Here is an 18,375-nt window from a genome sequence, read left to right on the forward strand (position 1 = left end):
GCAAGAGTCCTTCACCTTAGCTCAGCTTATCTGGCATTAACACAAGGTTTTCTCCACCATGAATGAAGCTACAGTGCCAAGTGTCACTCAATGAATGCCTCTCTCTCAGAAGGCACACAATTAAGGTCTGTTCAACATGTAGTCATTCTTACACGGGGGTACCTCCAATTTTTTTTGTCTCTCACTCTGCTGACTCTGATGCAGCTTCCACAAGATCCCCATGTTTATAGCATTCATATAACCCACCACCAGCATACCCTCATTAACACCAGAACATCCTCACCCACCACCCCAAAGGCAGGCACATACCCTCAAACTCCCCATATGCAGGCACGCACACACTGTGAAGCATGCAGGCACAGAGAGAACACAGACACACCCTCAAGCAAACTGAATGACAAACAAAAAAAGGCAGACAAACTGATAAATACACAAGAAATCAAAGAAGGAACATTAAAACTGTACACAGATAATAACCCAACTGCACATAGAGATACTTATTCAAACAAATATAACTGCTAACACTCACAACTAGCTCACATCATTCTCCAATCTCTAGCACTAACCATCCTCTCCAAGCACTAGGTCCCAGAAGACAAATGAGGTTTAAATTCCATGTGTTAAATAACAGGCACACGTCTGATGAAGTAGGTATGTGCTCTGCTCAAAAAATGTGTAAATATGCATAGACTTCCAAACCCAGATCTGCAATGCTCTCAAAGCATGCTGTTTCTGCATACAGGCATGTAGGCACAGCATCACAAATGCCTGCATACCCCCAGCCTTATGACAATGAACAAATGCTGCTTACACCTGTATATGCTGATTTTCAGTCATACAAGCCCAATGGAAGTCTGTGAAAATTACCCCCATTGAGACTGAATACTGTTACCCACATCCATAGCAGCCAAGAAGCAACAAAGCCTGCATGTTGTTATGGTCTTTTTTTACTCCCCAACTGGGGGGTAATTTTGTAACAGTCTGAATAAAATTTAAATCAATTACCCACATACATTACAACAGTATTCAAACAGAAAGCACAAGCACTTTAAGACTGATTAATTTTCCAAAAATTAAGTATTAGTCTCTACTTTTGAGTGTTACCCAATTCTATATAGGATATACTACTGTATATTATCCTCCACCATTTGTAAGGATGATGCACCAGCTGAGAGCTTGCTCAGCCTGCACTCTCCTCTGACAGTTTGGATATATCCATACTAATGAAAACAGACCTTCAAGTGGCTTCTCATTCAGCACTGATTGTGAGTTTTGCCTTGGAATCAGTTGCAGAGTTGGTGTTCAAACTCTTCTTTAAACAGAGAGATGTTTTGCTTTACAATTAAAATTAGAGTGTTTCCTGATGAGGCTAAAGATATCAGTAAAGAAGGGCAGGTTTTCCCATTATAGAGACCTAAGTATTTCAGATAGGCGCATCCTTTATTTGAAAAATCCTTGTTAAATGGCTAATTACCTATCAAGTGTGAAGTTTGTCTTTATGAACCTTCTTGGCTTCTTTCGTTTTGTGTGATAAGATACCAGCGGTTAGCCCCAAGGATATCTGATAATGGGGCCGATGCAATAAATTTGCGTAGAAAGCGGGCGCTAAACATTCAGCGCCAGCTTTCTTAATGCGCCCCAGGCAATATTTAAATTAGGGGGTTGTGTTAGAAAGGAGGCGCTAGGGCTGCTTGCGTGCCCCTAGCACCTGCTTGCTAACGCGAACCCGATCAGCGTCGGCGGTCCTCCCGTTAGGAAAACCGAAGTCGAGTTTATCGGCATCGGTTTTCCTAAACACCGCACAGCCAGGGGGTTCAGGAAACCACATGCTTGTCATTCGAACGTCTGTTCCTGCACCCGACTGCCGTGCTTTTTTTTTCTATTCTTTAACTTCTTTAAGTTTGTTTTTCCTCCTACTTATATCACAACGATATTAAGTAGGAGGCAGTACAGAAAGACGTTTTTTTCTGCTTTTCTGTACTGGTTTAAGGGAACGCTCAGCGTTAATTGCTGAGCGCTAAATGCACTTTTTTTTTTTGCATCTGGAGTGAATGCCAATAGCCTCAATCACATGCATTTCCATGTGATTAGCAGCACTATTAGATTCACTCCGCATCTGACGCGCGTTGAATAGGCGCTAATCCCCTTATTGCATTAGGGGATTTATTAGCACCTATTCAACCCGCGGCCGACTGCTGGCTGAGCGCACTGTGTTGCAATCGGCCCCAATGTGATGTTCTGAAATTTGTTTGCATCTTGTTCTGCCTGTGCTTTATTTTTCTTGTTTTTCTTTTCTGTATCCCTTGTCTTGCAGGATTGGTGTATGGGAACCTCCCTTTTTTGTGGACCTGCGTTAGTACTTCAAGTTTGTTAATTGTTTTGTCTTCCTTTCCCTTTTCTTTTCTTTGGAAGCACTGTTTTACATCAAGTTGTATTTCTTGTAATTGTATTTGAAACTCATTTGGTCCTTTTCTGCTGTCATTTCTAGGTTTCTATGTTTCTATAAAGTAAAAAAAATATATGCACACACAATTAAAACTTGCTGATTTAAGGCCCCCAAAACATTCTGGGGAAACCAGCATGCATATACTTTGGAAAATGCAAAAGTAAGCACAAACTCCTCCGTAACCCTGCCCCCAGTTTACCCTGTGCTCATTCCGGGTAAACTTGCACACACATAAAGGACCGATGGGGGTAAGTTTACCTGTATATGGTGTGGGCAATTTTGCAAAACCATTTCTGTTGGTAAAGCATCCTGCAGCCTGCAGAAAAGGCTTTGAAAATGACCCTTTTTGTGTTTATGGGGAAAATGCTTACTAAACAAGCTTGACTACAGTCCAGGCCTTATCAATATTCCCATAAATTATTTAAAGTGCATTGTTTTGAGTTTTAAACACATTTTCTGATAGGAAAGTTAAAGGAGGACTATGCCCAACAACTATCATGAACTGTAAGAATATCTGTCCTCTTCCGAGTTAAGGAATAAGAGAGATCAAGAAATCACTCATTACAAATAATAGTGAAAAAGTATCATACTCTATGGCACAAAGTGTTCATCCTGCTGCAGATCTCTGTACCAGAGTAAGAAGCCCTCAGAAGAGATTTAGAGTTCATGAAGAGTTACTTATATGTTCCCCATATTTGTGATAGAGTGATAATTTTGTGGCTACTCCTTTTTACCAGAATTTTAAGTTGCTCTATACATTGTAGTGTGAGTTCCCTGAAGTTCATATAGTAATTAAAAATGATAGCTATTTTAAATTATATTGGCACTGTTTTTTCTGATGTGATTCTTCCTTCCCTCTGACTCCATTACCACTTTATAGGAACAGAGTGAAATTCTATCGACAACAGGAGGCACTGCTACAACAAAATACTCTGTTAGCTAGAGATACCTGAAGTATCTTGGAGGCAATTTTCATTGATTGATTTCCATCTCTTTCTCTGCACTACTGATCTGACTTCTCCTATATCTGATATTAGTATCTGACAAGACGAACATCTGCAGGTTCTCAAACCCCATGGTGGCTTGATGTAGAAAGGGCAATAAACAACACCACAACATATACTGGAATGCAAACCCTTGCACCAACCAAACTGCAGAAGTTGTTCTGGGATCTTGCAAGTTATGAGCTCAAATCCCAAACTTGGAAAAGTCCGAAACAACTTGGTATGTGAGGCATTTCCATAATTGATTCCTCTGGAAACAGTTATTGGCTTGGAATACCCTATGGTATAGTGCCTCTGCACAATTAGGCTTCATTTCTTCTCAAGGAAAACATGTAATGTTAGCACTGGCCTATGCAGTTCTTCAAACTTGCTTATTAGCACGTGTTATTTAACTTAGTCCAGGAGTCATGTGTGTGCCTTTTCATTGCCCTCACTCTTTTGTTTTTATACCAGAATATCTTTAATAACTGAACTGGAAAGAATGAAGACAGAGCTTATATTTTAAGGGTGAAAGAAGACAACAAGAGAAATGTGGCTCCTCCAGGCACAGTTTCCTGCAAAATTTGTACACTAGTCACAATCACAAAGGCAGAGAATCACGGTTAGAAAACTGTGCAAAGGCATGCAATAAATCTGCTATTAACAACAGGACATGCAAAAATAGTCAAGATTTGTGGTAGACATAAAACTATATATGGGGACCGTAATACAAAATATATTTCCCCAAAATGTGCTGCATATTTTACTTCTAAATTGTGTCCCAATTTCCTATTTATTTTTATCTAATATTGCTCGGGAGGACCAAAATGTAGAAATAATGCCATTTACTGCTTTTTCTATAATGACACATTTTCTTTGCCTTACAATAATCACCCAAATAAGACTTATATTTTCATTTTGTAACCACAGTTTTGTTTTATAGATAACTTTTTTTTTCAGGACTAAGAAGGAAAAATGTTTGTTGCTTTGGCAGTACATCTGTCTCTCACCGTTTCATAAAGCCTTTAATTTAATCTACTTCTAAAACTTCATCTCACCAGGATAAGCCCAATGAGATTAAAAATGCTGTATTGCATAAGCTGCCTAGGGTTTTAAGACAAGTTGTACAATTGTTCATTATTCATTAAATAATTGGAATCATTTCCCAGAATGGGGAATGTAATTCACCAGTCCCCCCACAACTGCATTCATTAAAGCTCAAGTAAGAACAATTTGCTAAAGGAGCTATTTTGCTGCTCAGCAATAGCAGGTAATTCTCTCACATATCCCACACTTAGTCCAAATAAAATGATCCCAATTCTAAATTACATTTAAATCAGCATTTTGATACATTTGAGCATTTTAAATGTTCCCCCATGGATATAGAGCATTATTATGCTATATAGGGCTATATACGCGTCGGAGATCTACAAAACAAAAATAATGTAAATGAAAAGGCTTTCGTATTTTCTTCTATATTTTCAGAGTAAGCCCAGTGCTCCTAAGTGATCTCTGAAATCCTGCTAAGTTTTATCAGAAAGTGGTTCAGGGACCGTAAGCCCCCGCAGAGGGTTTTGAGATGCATGAAAGAACAAACAGTTTCTACCACACAAGACTAGCAAGTGAAGAAATGTTTTCCATTCAAATTTATTTCAACCTGAGGGCCAGCCCAGAGAGGACCTAGATCCAGTTATTGGCTCAGGTCTTCCACTCCTCAGGTTGCCAGGGCTAGTGGAGATGCTGATGCTCGGGGGGGGGGGGGGGGGGGGGGGGGGGGGGGGGGGGCAGGAAGTCATAATCACTATGCAATGACACCTAGTGGTTGAATTTAAGGCCCATGATTTCAGGATTCCAGAAGGAGCCATGGGTGCAAGGCTGCTGCTGCTGCAGCTGCAGTGTCCAAGTTAAAAGGGGATATACAATAGGGCAGAAATCACCAGGAAGTTTTGAATGCAGATTCCTGATCCTAGAACCTCCCTGGTCCTGCCTGAGCTGGAAACCCAAAGGATCAGGAGGAATTTGCCTCATCCAAAAAAATAAATAATAATAATTTCTGCATGTGTAGGATATCTACTGTTAGATTTATGTAGTTCAGGGTCAGATGTGCTAAGCATTTTTCCCATAGACACAACATGAGAAAAGCAAATTAGTACATCAGTCGTAGAGCCATCCCATTATTTCAATGGACCTTCTGCCAAAGGATCTTGCAGCAATTTATAAGCAAACCCACAAGATGCCAAAATATTCCCATCAGTTTTCCAAAGGGGGTCATTTGCTAAGCTGAATTAGGGCTTTACCATGAAGTAAGCAGAGTTTAGCATGCAGTAAATGTAGAAATAATGCAAGTTATGTCAAATACAACATCTTAGGTATGCACCAACACTGATCTAGCTTCCTAACCTTTTGCTTAAGCAATCTTCTCTCGGGCCTAAACTAAGACTCACTGTGATGGTACTATTCAACTCTTCTGCATACAATAATATCATCTCTGTAACTCCATTTCAAGGGTACTTGAACAGAGAGGGCAATACCGTATTACATTGGGTGGAAGCCACCTCCGTATGAAAATAGATCTTCATAATACCCAAAGGTTGTTTGTTTTCCAATTTGAATTTCTCCAGAGTAGATTTAATTACATGGTGGTCCGATCATGTCACTAGTATAGAAGGATGTATGTTGAACCAACCTTTCACCCCAGGAAAAAAAAACACTGAAGGGTTGATTCAACTCTCCCCCAATCCAGCTTTCAGCCTCTTTTGGGTGAATTGCATTAGATATTTGGGGGTTTCCAAATGGCAACTTTTATAAAAGGGTTTCTTTAGAAGACACTTGGGACAGAAAACCAAATCTATTTGCCACAGATTCAAATGCAACTAGACCAATGGGAGTTACATATCATATGGGGGGGGGGGGGGGGGGGGTTGTACTATCCCTATTAGTTCTGGGCTTTCCCTTAATTGTAGGACATCTCATTTGTCTTCCTGGGCTCATGGGTCTCTGCTGATCCTCTAAGGACCAAGTGCTCAGCTGCGGCTCTGTCAGTTGGTTCATACCTGCTCCTCCCTACCCCCCAGGGAGACCAAAGCTCTTCTTCCACTCTACTGATCGGTCCGTGCCCTTCCTGGAGGAACTAAAGTTCTGCCTCGGATTTACGGACTCATTTCTGGTCCTTCTTGGCTGTGAGCAGCTCCTTTGCCCATTGATTATAACACTGCTAGGTCCATGGCTTGCTATCCAATCATTCTTGGCTGGAAGAGGTTTCTTCCCATGGCATCCTTTCTCTTCCCACTTTGTAGCTCAGATGGTTAGAGAGGGAGGCCAGGTAAGGTAGTATTTTTTGTTTATTGTATTTTTGTTGCTTATTAATGTGAACCCCCTCTGAGGTAGTTTAAGTTACCTGGGCTAATGGAGGGGGCAGTTTCCCATAGAAGAAATACTGTGATAAATCCTTGTGGGGTTCACTTGCCTTGTAGTGGGTAAGACTTCATCCCCGACCCCAATACCACACCCGGTACCCGTTCTTGGGTAACCCCTTATTTGTCCCCCAGTATACCAATCAATGCACCATGAATAAAACATTTAAATACCTTACTGGCAACTTGTAAATAAAAAGTAAATAAACAGGAATAAGAGGAATAGAAAATGTTTACACATTAATTAGTATAAAAAGAAACAAAAGCAGCTGTAGTATTGAAAAAATTCATTAGCAGATTCTAATTTAAATAAGCAATGCAGGGAAAGCAGTGAAAATTAATTGATTGGCACTGCAGATGGCTGTGCAGCACTATGTACTTGGACTATATAGTGCAAAAGAGATAAAAAAAACCAAACAAACATCTAGTCCAACTAAAGAGATATGTTGCATCTGAGTATTCAGAAAATGAAAAACAAAACAGTCTCCAAAATCTCCAGTCCTAGCTAGGGTATGCACATAATGATGGGGCCCAGCTGAAATCAATGCAGAAAGGTGACAAGCCCTCCCAGGCTGGATGCTGTAAGTTGACTATGATTAACTCCCTGGAGAGATGAACCAAAACCCCCAAACTTGGCTCTTTTGTTCAGTGCTGAGAGACAGGTGTAGCTCACCCTATCCCTCAGCCGAAAGCTGGTCACAGGGGCTGGGCTATGGACAGCCTGTCACTGAGAACAAGAGTTCTAGCTTGCTGCCCTCATGGGGGAGTTTAAGCTCAGAGTTCAGAGGGCAGCTATAACAGTAATATGGAAGGAAGAACTTATCCTCTCCTCTAAATAGCTCTTTGAAATTATGGATTACTTAGCTCAGACTCTGTAGCAAACAATCTTTTGGTTCTGTGGCTGTGAAGTCCCTGGTGATCTTCTTGAGGAGGCATACTGTCTCTTTTCCCTGCAAATGAGTAGTCTCAGCTGCTGCCAAGCTCTCACCCAGATTCAGCCTCTGTTCTCCACATCTCCTGTCTCCAACCAAAACCAGGACTCTCTCTCCAACTGCTGCTGGTCACCTCACACTCAGACAAGAGAAAATTGTGCCTTTTCTTCCTTATTTGCAGTGGTTCCCATCAGTCACTGTGCTTCCTCCTCTGCTGGCTACTGAAGGGCTGTTCTCTGGGCAGGCTAAACAATACAATCCCCTTTTTAAACTCGTTAACCCTGCAAATGCTGGATCTAGGGCAATACAGGCTACAGCCAGTAAAATCAAAGCTTTAGCAACACATAGACAGTTCCGTAGACAGTTTTATTTTCTTCTTTGGCAACAGGTGACAGCTAGTATGTTGTAAGTGCCACACTTTCTTATGCAACATGAGGCTCAGAAGCAAACATCTTCATTACACTGCTAGGTGTCTACCCAAATAAAAACTCATGGGGAAAGAGACCCAAATAGAGGAACCCTGTCACATTGAATTTTTTTTTTTTATCAATTGTCATTTTACATTTGTAATTTGATTAATTTTGTTTTGAGCCATTAAAGCAGGGTACAAATCTAAGAACAGAACAGAATAGAGTAAAATAGAATAAAATAGAATGGCCTGCCATTCAGCCTTTCCCAGATGAGCAAGTTCCTTTACATTGTATCCCTTCCAGGACCATCACAAGCTGCAGACAAGAAAGGTGACTGCCCTGGGTGCCACATCAAAGGGGTGCCACCTCACCCTGTGAAATTGCAAGCCAGTCTGTGAATTTGTGAACCCAAAAGGGAAGAAGAGCACCCTTGCCCAGTGTGCCATTTTGATTAGTAACTGCCCTTATCCCTCCTCTCCCCACCTGGTAGGCTATACAAACCAGGTGGTCTGAAAGGGGAGCATGCCCTATAAGATTCAGAAAATTATACAGTGCCGTTTTAGAATATTAAGCAGATTAGCTAGATGATACAAAGATTTTAGGTGCCTGCCTATAACATGAAATGGAAAAACAAAAACACACACAGGAATATGTTTGAATTATGATAAGTATGAAACCCATGAACTATAATCATGCTGTCAAGGATTCAAGCATTCTTGACACTATTGACCTTTCCTAAGTATTCCATTCCCAAACACTTTCATTATAGTGTTTCTACAATTACTCTCAAGCAAGTACATGTGAGTCATAAGAAAGATATCCAGCAAAATCCATAGGCAAACAAACAATCATCCCAGAAGGAATACAACCTATGTGATTCAGTTAAGACATTTAAAGTTCAGAAAAGTGGATAGGCTGAATAATTTCTTAGGTGCACCAACTTAATGTCACATATGCTATCCTGTGTTTAAAAAAATTGAAAATCAGAAGACAGATCAGTGATGAAAAGTTATTAATAAGCAAGTTATACAATGTATTGTCTATCTTATGAAGCTCATTATTCCACTTTGGATATAAAAAGTCACACATGTGACAACAACAGCATCTGAAATTAGGCAGAGGAAGTGCACAGAGCATGTGTGAGCAGTAGGGGTAGGCATTCATTTGAAACAAAATAGGAAATATCCAATATTTCCTATTTTGTTTCATTTTGGAATTTAAAAAAAGATAGGAAAAAGTACAAAATTTTGTGTTTTTCCTATCTTTTTTTAATCAGAAAAAGCAACATTTAAAAAAACCCTGAAACCTCACCAACTGTTCCCATTTAGTACAATATTGAGCCCCTCCCCCACAGTTGAAAACCCTCGCCCACCCTCCCTATCCCCCAGGACTCACCAATATTGCCCTGCTGGTCTAGCGAGGGGTCCCGGAACAATCTTCCATTCCCGGGTTGGTGGATGCCATTAGTCAAAATGCTCCTATCTTGTGACATGGGCTACCGGTACCACTAGTGCGCATTAGGTTAGTGCACCAGGACAGTTTTAGTGAATCCTGGAGGGTCAGGAGGATGGACTAGGGTTTTCAGCTGATGGGGACTCAATATTGTATTAAAAAGGAAGGGTTGGGCCAATTTGCTTGTTTTTTAACAAAAAAAAAAAAAAAAAAAAAGATAACCCCCCCCCTCCCCAAAACTGATCCAGAGTTGGACCCAAAATGGCCCACCCTCAAAGCAAAAATAAAATACCAATGACATTTTTGGAGGCTACCACCCCTAGTCAGTAGTGATGACTGTACAAACTATGGTGAAGTAAAAATGCATTCACATTTAAAAAGCCTCTCAGACACATATAGAGTCTGTCCCCAGAGCAAATAATGATGGAACAACAAGAATTAGGAGCACATAGGGGTAGATTTTATAAATGTATGCGCGCGCGAACAAACGTACCCTGGATTTTATAAAATACGCACGTAGCAGCACGTATCTTATAAAATCCGGGGTCGGCGCGCGCAAGGGGGTGCACATTTGTGCAACCTGCGCACGCCAAGCCCAGCGCGTGCTGCCTGTCACCTCCGAGGCCACTCCGCCTCGGAGGGAACTTTCCTTCCACCTCCCCTCACCTTCCCCTCCCTTCCCCTACCTAACCCACCCCCGCGGCCCTATCTAAACCCCCCCCCTACCTTTGTGGGCAGATTTGCGCCTGCCAGAGGCAGGCGTAAATCTGCGCGCACCAGCGGGCTGCTGGCGCGCCATCACCCGACCCGGGGGCTGGTTCAGAGGCCTCAACCATGCCCCCAGGCCGGCATCACGCCCCCGACACGCCTCCTGCCCCGCCCCAAAATTCACGCCGCCCACCCGACACGCCCCCGACATGCCCCCTTTGCAAATCCCCGGGACTTACGCGCGTCCCGGGCCTTGCGCGCGCCACCAAGCCTATGCAAAATAGGCTCGGCGTGCGCAGGGGAGGGTTGGGGTAGGTTTTCGGGGGTACGTGCGTATCTTACGCGCGTACCCCTTTGAAAATCTACCCCTAAGGGATAGATTTTTAAACAAGCGCATGCACGCATGTTATAAAATCTTTGGGCCGCATGTACATGTGCGCCAGATTTTGTAATTCACGCTCAAGGGGAGGGGGTACACGTATGCAAATTTCATGTGGTAATGCATCCCGGCCTTCCCAGTTCCCTCCCAGTCTGCTCCAATTAAGGAACTTCCCTACCCCATTCTCTAACCTCCTTTCCCATTCCCCTCTCCTCCGCAACCCCTAACTGTTACTTTTTTTTTTCCTTGTTTTTCAGTTTAATTCAGGGCCCGACCTGATGTAAGTTGCATGCACCGGCAGCCGGCCGGCGTGCAAGGCTCCGGGACAGCAACAAATGGTGTTGTCCCAGTCCACCCCCCTGACCCCGCCCCTCCCCGCCCCCAGGCCCGCCCCTTCAAAGAGGCCTGGAAGTTCTGCGCATAACGGGGGTTACGTTAAAGGCCCGGCCATGCCTTTAACCCCCATTTTTAATCGCGCGGGGGATTTAAAATTTGACCAAAAGGAATAATGACAAGTTTTAGTAAAGGCTTCTCTAATGTCAAAACACTTATCTTACCTGAATAGCTTTATGAATGAAGAACAACTCACAATCAACATTGAACACATCAATATAGCAAGGGTAGGGGCTGTGGGAAATGTATAGCGCACAGATGCCCACCCCATCTTGTATTGCTTTTTAGTGATGCATACCAATCTGCAAACTAGCAGGATGTGAGGTTTATAAATGTGATAATAAATGCATAAATAGAAACTCCTGTATGAATATAGATTGTTATCTTCATAAATCCAATTCATGGCTGGATCCAGGGAACTTGCATTTCGCACCAATTATCACCCTTGAGAAAGTGAACTATTTGACAGAAAACTCTGTTCCCACTTTTTCAGTTTTTACATGGCAGGCACAAAGAAATAGACACATGAACACATTTTTATGCCCCTTTTATAAAGGCTGCTGTTAATTGTGAGAAATCGGTACAGGATGTCTTTCAGCAATTCTAAGTGAACAGCAACAGATTTGGTTCCATAATATGACTGTGATGCACTGCCCAATGCAGTGATGCACAATGTAAAACTGCAGGGAGTGTATTATTCACCCACTGCCTGATGTATTGCAATCATGGTATCCAGTGAGATCAGTGCCATCATCAATGACTGTGAGTCCTCCAGCCTGCTCAAGTAGAAACATAGAAGCATGATGGAGAGGGAAAAAAAATCATAGGGGGGATCTAGTTTGCCCATCCTCAAAGCTCTATAATCCCTACTGCACCCTCAGAGATCCTCTGTGCTTGTTCCATGATTTCCTGAATTCAGATACTGTCCTTGTCTCCACCACTTCCACTGGGAGGCTCTATCATTCATCTACCTCCTTTCCAATCAAGAAATACATTCTAAGACTGCTCATCCTCAGTCTACCCCCTTTCACTCTCTTCTCATGATCCCTCCTTTCCATTGAAAGAGACCTACCTCCTGTGCATTATCTCTGAGATATTTAAATATATCTGTCCTCTATCCATTATCTTACCTTTCCTCTAGAGTATACATGTTTAGATATTTAAGTCTGTCATCATATGCTTTACAATGAAGAACACTGACCACTTCAGTAGCCACCCTCTCAACTGACTCTATCCTGTTTACATCCTTTTGAAGGTGTGATCACCAGAGCTGTACACAGTATTAATTTCTTCAGCTGATCATTTCTCTCCCAAGCATCTTTCTGGCTTTTGCCTTCACCTTATCTACATGTTCGGCCACCTTGAAATCATCAGTCATGATCATTCCCACATCCTGTTCTTGTTTCATGCAATAGAAGAATTTCACTCCTAGATTGTACCATTCTCCTGGCTTTTAGCAGCCAGAATCTAGATAATTCTTCAAGTTTCACTAGAACCCTCCTCATCTTTTCCACATCTTCCTGGCTGTCTACCCTGTTGCAGATTTTGATATCATCCTCAAAAGATAAACCTTACCTGATAGTCTTTCTGCAATATCACTTACAAAATGTTGAAAAGAACCAGTGAAAAGACTGATTCCTGCAGCACCCTAGTAATACACTCCTTTCTTCAGAGTGAGCTCCATTCATCATGAACCATATCTTCTCTCACTCAACCAGTTTCTAACTAGGTCACCTATGCGGAATCATGTCAAAGTCCTTAGTAAAATCCAAGTATACTACATTTAGCATTCTCCTCTGATTCAACTCTCTGGTTCACCCAATCAAATAAAGTGATCTGATTCATCTGACAGGGACCTATCCCTGGTAAAAAACATGCTCTCTTGGAACTTGTAATCCATTGGATTCCATTTTAGCAGCAATTTAATTAATTTACTCACCTCAGAGGTCAGACTAACTGGTCTGTAGTTCCCAGCCTCCATCTTTCTTATTCTTTTGTGAAGAGGAACCACATCAGCTGTCTCCAGTCCTCTGGAACTACTCCTGACTCTAAAGAAGCATTAAAAAGGTTAGCCAATGGAGCTGCTAAGCTCCTTTATAATCTTCGGATGTATTCCACCTAACCTAATTGCTTTATCTACTTCAAATTTAGCTAGTTCCTCATGGACATACTTTCTGAAAATTGCGGTTTGCCTCACTTCCAGTCTTATTTGTGTCTGTTTTCTGTGGTCTTCCTCTTGGCATTTCCTCACTAAACACTGAGCAGAATTTTATTTGTTAAGAAATTCTGCTTTTTTATCATGAGTGGCTACCTATTCCTCCCCTTCTCCTCCTCTGAGTTTCAAAATGTGCCTTCTCCTACCACTAACATATCTAATAAAACAGTAATCAAATTGTATTTTGTAGCTTATGGAGTTCAGTATGTGCTTTGTGTAGGGTGTTTTCAATTATTATTTTATTTTCCTAAGAATGATCAGTTTTTCTTATAATGAGCCATATAGGAGAAATGGAAATTATTTTCCACTGATTTTCTCCCATTTTTGTTTGTAATAATAAAGACTGATAAATATCTGGGAAAAATAAAATCAAAAGTGAAAATGAAGGCCTCTAGTTATATGGTTAACTGTGAGTAGTAATAGTGTCTTTATAGTTTGCTATGCCCTTGTCTAAGCTACAAACTAGATTGTGTGCCTCTTTTATGGTTTTTAGATCTGGTCATCTCCATGCTGTTGATGTTTGGATCAGGGAGGTATATTTTCCTTCTTTCCTATAGAGAGAGGCAGGTGATAGTCTTTTCAGTTCCTCAATGTTTTCTGAAGGACCCAGAGGGGTATAAGTATGGAAGGACCAGCTGTCGCAGGTTGTGAACAGCCATCCCATAATTATTTAGTTTTGCATGTCTCCCATTGCACAGAATGACTGCTTGCATGGAGCTGAAAGTAAGTTTCATGTGATGTCTATGTCTGTTTTGAGTGCCAGTGTAGAAGATGCTTAATTGTGGTGTTTAATTTGTGTGTTCCACTAGTCCTGTTTTCACATACTGCACAACTACTGCGTGTGTCTCTCTCCTGTGTGCCTATGTGAGTGATTTGTCTTAGTTATTTTTCTTTATGGCTCTCCACATAATGTCCCTGGAGGTATATTTTGTGTGTGTTGGGGGGGGGGGGAGTAGTTGTATTCCTTTACTATTGAGCTCAGTAAATGACATAGACTGTCCAGATCTAATGTATGTCCTGGGTTTCAGTATTCACACTGTCAGAAGTGTAAAACCTTGTTGCTGAGGGATGGTTGGCATCACCTGAGTGAACCCATTAGGTCCACCCTATCAGCTGGCGGAGAGGTCCTGCACTGGAACAGATAGGAACTTTGTCTTTAGAACCCCTTTTCCCTGCAGGTTGAGCCCTTGGGTTCTGGGGACTGGCAGGTATTGGGTGGGTCCCTAGGGCAATCCAAAGATGTGAGTCCAGGCAAGCGTGAGTCAATACAGGTGGCATACAGCAGAGACGGTGGACAGGCTAGAGCCAGCACAAACAAAGAACAGAACAGAGGTCGAGGCAGGCAGCATGCAGCATGGTCAGGTCTGAAGCAAAGGGTCAGGTCCAGGCAACTAACAAGGGAAGTCCAGATCCATTGCCAAGGTCAACATCAGAGAAGCAGGAAAAGGGGATGAAAATGATAAGACAGGCTAAAAGAGAATTTGAAAAGAAGTTGGCCACAGAGGCAAAAACTCACAGTAAAAACATTTTAAAATATATATGAAGCAGAAAGCCTGTGAGGGAGTCAGTTGAACCGTTAGATGATTGAGCAGTTAAAGGGACACTTAGAGAACATAAGGCCATCGTGGAAAGATTAAACAATTTCTTTGCTTCGGTGTTTACTGAAGAAGATGTTGGGAAGATACCCGTTCCGGAGAAAGTTTTCATGGGCAATGATTTAATTGAACTGAACCAAATCACGATGAACCTAAAAGATGTGGTAGGCCTGACTGACAAACTGAAGAGTAGTAAATCACCTGGACTGGATGGTATTACACCCCGGGATTCGAAGGAACTCAAAAAATGAAATTTCAGATCTATTAGTTAAAATTTGTAACCTATCATTAAAATCATCCAATGTACCTGAAGAATGGAGGGTGGCTAATGAAACCCTAATATTTAAAAAGGGCTCAAGGGGTGATCCGGGAAACTATAGATCAGTTAGCCTGACTTCAGTGCCAGGAAAAATAATGGAAAGTGTTCTAAAGATCAAAATCAAAGAACATATAGAAAGACATGTTTTAATGGAACAAAGTCAACATGGCTTTACCCAAGGCAAGTCTTGCCTCACAAATCTTCTTCACTTTTTTGAAGGGAATTAATAAACATATAGATAAAGGTGAACTGGTAGATGTAGTGTATTTGGATTTCAGAAGGCATTTGACAAAGTTCTTCATGGGTGGCTTCTAAGAAAAGTAAAAAGTCATGAAATAGGGGGCGATGTGCTTTCGTGGATTACACACTGGTTAAAAGACAGGAAACAGAGAATAGGATTAAATGGACAATTTTCTCAGTGGAAAAGGGTAAACAGTGGAGTGCCTCAAGATTCTGTACTAGGGGTGTGAATCGTGTGATCGATCGTCTTAACGATAGATTTTGGCTGGGGGGGAGGGAAATCTGATCGTCGTGTTTTTTTTTTTTTGTTAAATCATTAAAAATCGTAAATCGGGGTAGGGCGGGAAAACCGGCACACCAAAACAACCCTAAAACCCACCCTGAACCTTTAAAACAAATCCCCCACCCTCCCGAACTCCCCCAAAATGTTTTAAATTACTGGGGTCAGTGGGGGGGTCCCAGCGCAATCTCCCGCGATCTCTCCCGCTCTCGGGCCACGGCTGCGTTGAGAAATGGTGCCGGTGGCCCTTTGCCCTTATCATGTGACAGGGCAAAGGTAGCGCCGGCGCCATTTTGGTTCCTGGCTCCCGACGTCACGCGTGCAGGAGATTGCTCCCGGACCCCCGCTGGACCCCCAGGGACTTTTGGCCAGCTTGGGGGGGGCCTCCTGACCCCCACAAGACTTGCCAAAAGTCCAGCGGGGGTCCGGGAGCGACCTCCTGCACGCGGGCCGTATTGCCAATCTTCAAAATGGCGCCGGTGCTACCTTTGCCCTCACAATGTCATATGGGCGACCGTATGACAGCCGTGACCCGAGAGCGGAAGATCGTGGGAGATTGCGCTGGGACCCCCCCACTGGACCCCAGGTAATTTAAAACATTGGGGGGGGGGGGTCGGGAGGGTGGGGGATTTGTTTTAAAGGTTCGGGGTGGGTTTTAGGGTTGTTTTGGTGTGCCGGTTTTCCCACGCCCTATTTAATGATACAATACAAATGCCCCTGACGATAATTCGGGGGCATTTGTATTGTATTGTGCACTCTAACGATTTTGGACGATTTTAAAATTATCTGACGATAATTTTAATCGTTCAAAAATGATTCACATCCCTATTCTGTACTAGGACCTGTACTTTTCAATATATTTATAAATGATCTGGAAAGGAATACAATGAGTGAGGTAATCAGATTTGCAGATGATAAAAAATTATTCAGAGTAGTTAAATAACAAGCAGATTGTGATAAATTGCAGGAGGACCTTGTGAGACTGAAAAATTGGGCATCTAAATGGTAGATGAAATTTAATGTGGATAAGTGCAAGGTGATGCATATGGGAAAAATAACCCATGCTGTAGTTACACAATGTTAGGTTCCATATTAGGAGCTACTACCCAGGAAAGAGATCTAGGTGTCATAGTGGATAATACATTGAAATCATCAGCTCAGTGTGCTGCAGCAGTCAAAAAAGCAAACAGAATGTTAGGAATTATTAGCACGAGAATGGTGAATTAAACGGAAGATGTCATAATGCCTCTGTTTTGCTCCTTGGTGAGACCACACCTTGAATATTGTGTTCAATTCTGGTCCCACATTTCAAAAAAGATATAGTTGCAATGGAGAAGATACAGAGAAGGGCAACCAAAATGATAAAGGGGATGGTACAGCTCTCCTATAAGGAAAGACTAAAGAGGTTAGGGCTGTTCAGCTTGGAAAAGAGATGGCTGAGAGGGGATATGATATAGGTCTTTAAAATGATGAGAAGTCTAGAGTGGGTAAATGTGAATCAGTTATTTATTCTTTCAGTTAATAGAAGGACTAGGGGGCATGCCATGAAGTTAGCATGTAGCACATGAAAAACTAATCGGAGAACATTCTTTTTCACTCAACACACAATTAAACTCTAGAATTTGTTGCCAGGGGATGTGGTTAGTGCAGATAGTGTAGCTGGTTTTAACAAAAGGTTTGGATAAGTTCTTGGAGGAGAAATCCATTACCTGCTATTAATCAAGTTGACTTTGAAAATAGCCACAGCTATTACTAGCATCAGTAGCATGGGATATACTTAGTTTCTGGGTACTTGCCAGGTACTTGTAGCCTGGATTGGCCACTGTTGGAAACAGGATGCTGGGTTTGTTGGACCCTTAGTCTGACCCATTATGGCAATTTCTTATGTTTCGTATAAACAGACAAGCAAAAGAGAGAGAAGCAAGAGACAACAAGAAGACCAGGCACAGAGAAGACAAGAACACAGCCAAGACAAGGCAAAAGCAAAAGAAGCAACACTCACACAGGTAAAGTTATGCCAGGAGCAGTGTCTAGGGCAGTGTTAAGTAGTCAGGAGCAGAGATGTCATCAGTGGGCACCGCAGGAACTTTCCCGCCATGGCCCCTTTAAGAGAGGGCAGGAAGGGTGCATGCACCTAAGGCAGTCCAAAGGAGATCAGCATGGCAGTGGTGGGCAGCGTTCTGCTGTATGAGTGACAGGCCTCTAAAGTACACTCCAAGTGCTTTCATTTTGGGTTTAAAATATATATTACTTTTGGTTTATATGCATCTCCACTTTGATCTAAGGTGAAAATAAAACTCTAGTACTTCAGGACTGCTCTCTTCACAATAATAGGACTTTGGGGATTAGAATATGACCTATTATAATTCTCCAATGTCTTTTTTTTTCTACACACAAAATCAATAATTTGTGTCTCAATACAAGAATAAAGTTTTTAACTAACTCACTAGTTTGGTATTTTCTATTGAAGGTTGACCAGTCAACCTATTGGATTAACCTTCCCATTTCCCCATACATGCTTCACATTATATGTATTCCTTTACAGTAAGATAGCAGTTTGTCTTTTTCTAGACTGCATATATGTCTCATGGTAGTCAAAAATGAAACAAT

General features: G+C 42.0%; 1 long non-coding RNA gene across 1 annotated transcript in view; it reads left to right on the top strand.

Moving 5' to 3' along the window:
- LOC115073710 overlaps positions 1 to 18,375 on the top strand; it is a 103,947-nt gene that overhangs the window by 38,948 nt on the left and 46,624 nt on the right. The window contains exon 2 of the long non-coding RNA XR_003852088.1: positions 17,667 to 17,771. This is a non-coding gene — a long non-coding RNA (uncharacterized LOC115073710). The remainder of the gene's footprint in view (positions 1 to 17,666; positions 17,772 to 18,375) is intronic.

Source organism: Rhinatrema bivittatum, chromosome 1 (assembly GCF_901001135.1).
Source record: "Rhinatrema bivittatum chromosome 1, aRhiBiv1.1, whole genome shotgun sequence".
NCBI classification, from domain to species: domain Eukaryota; kingdom Metazoa; phylum Chordata; class Amphibia; order Gymnophiona; family Rhinatrematidae; genus Rhinatrema; species Rhinatrema bivittatum.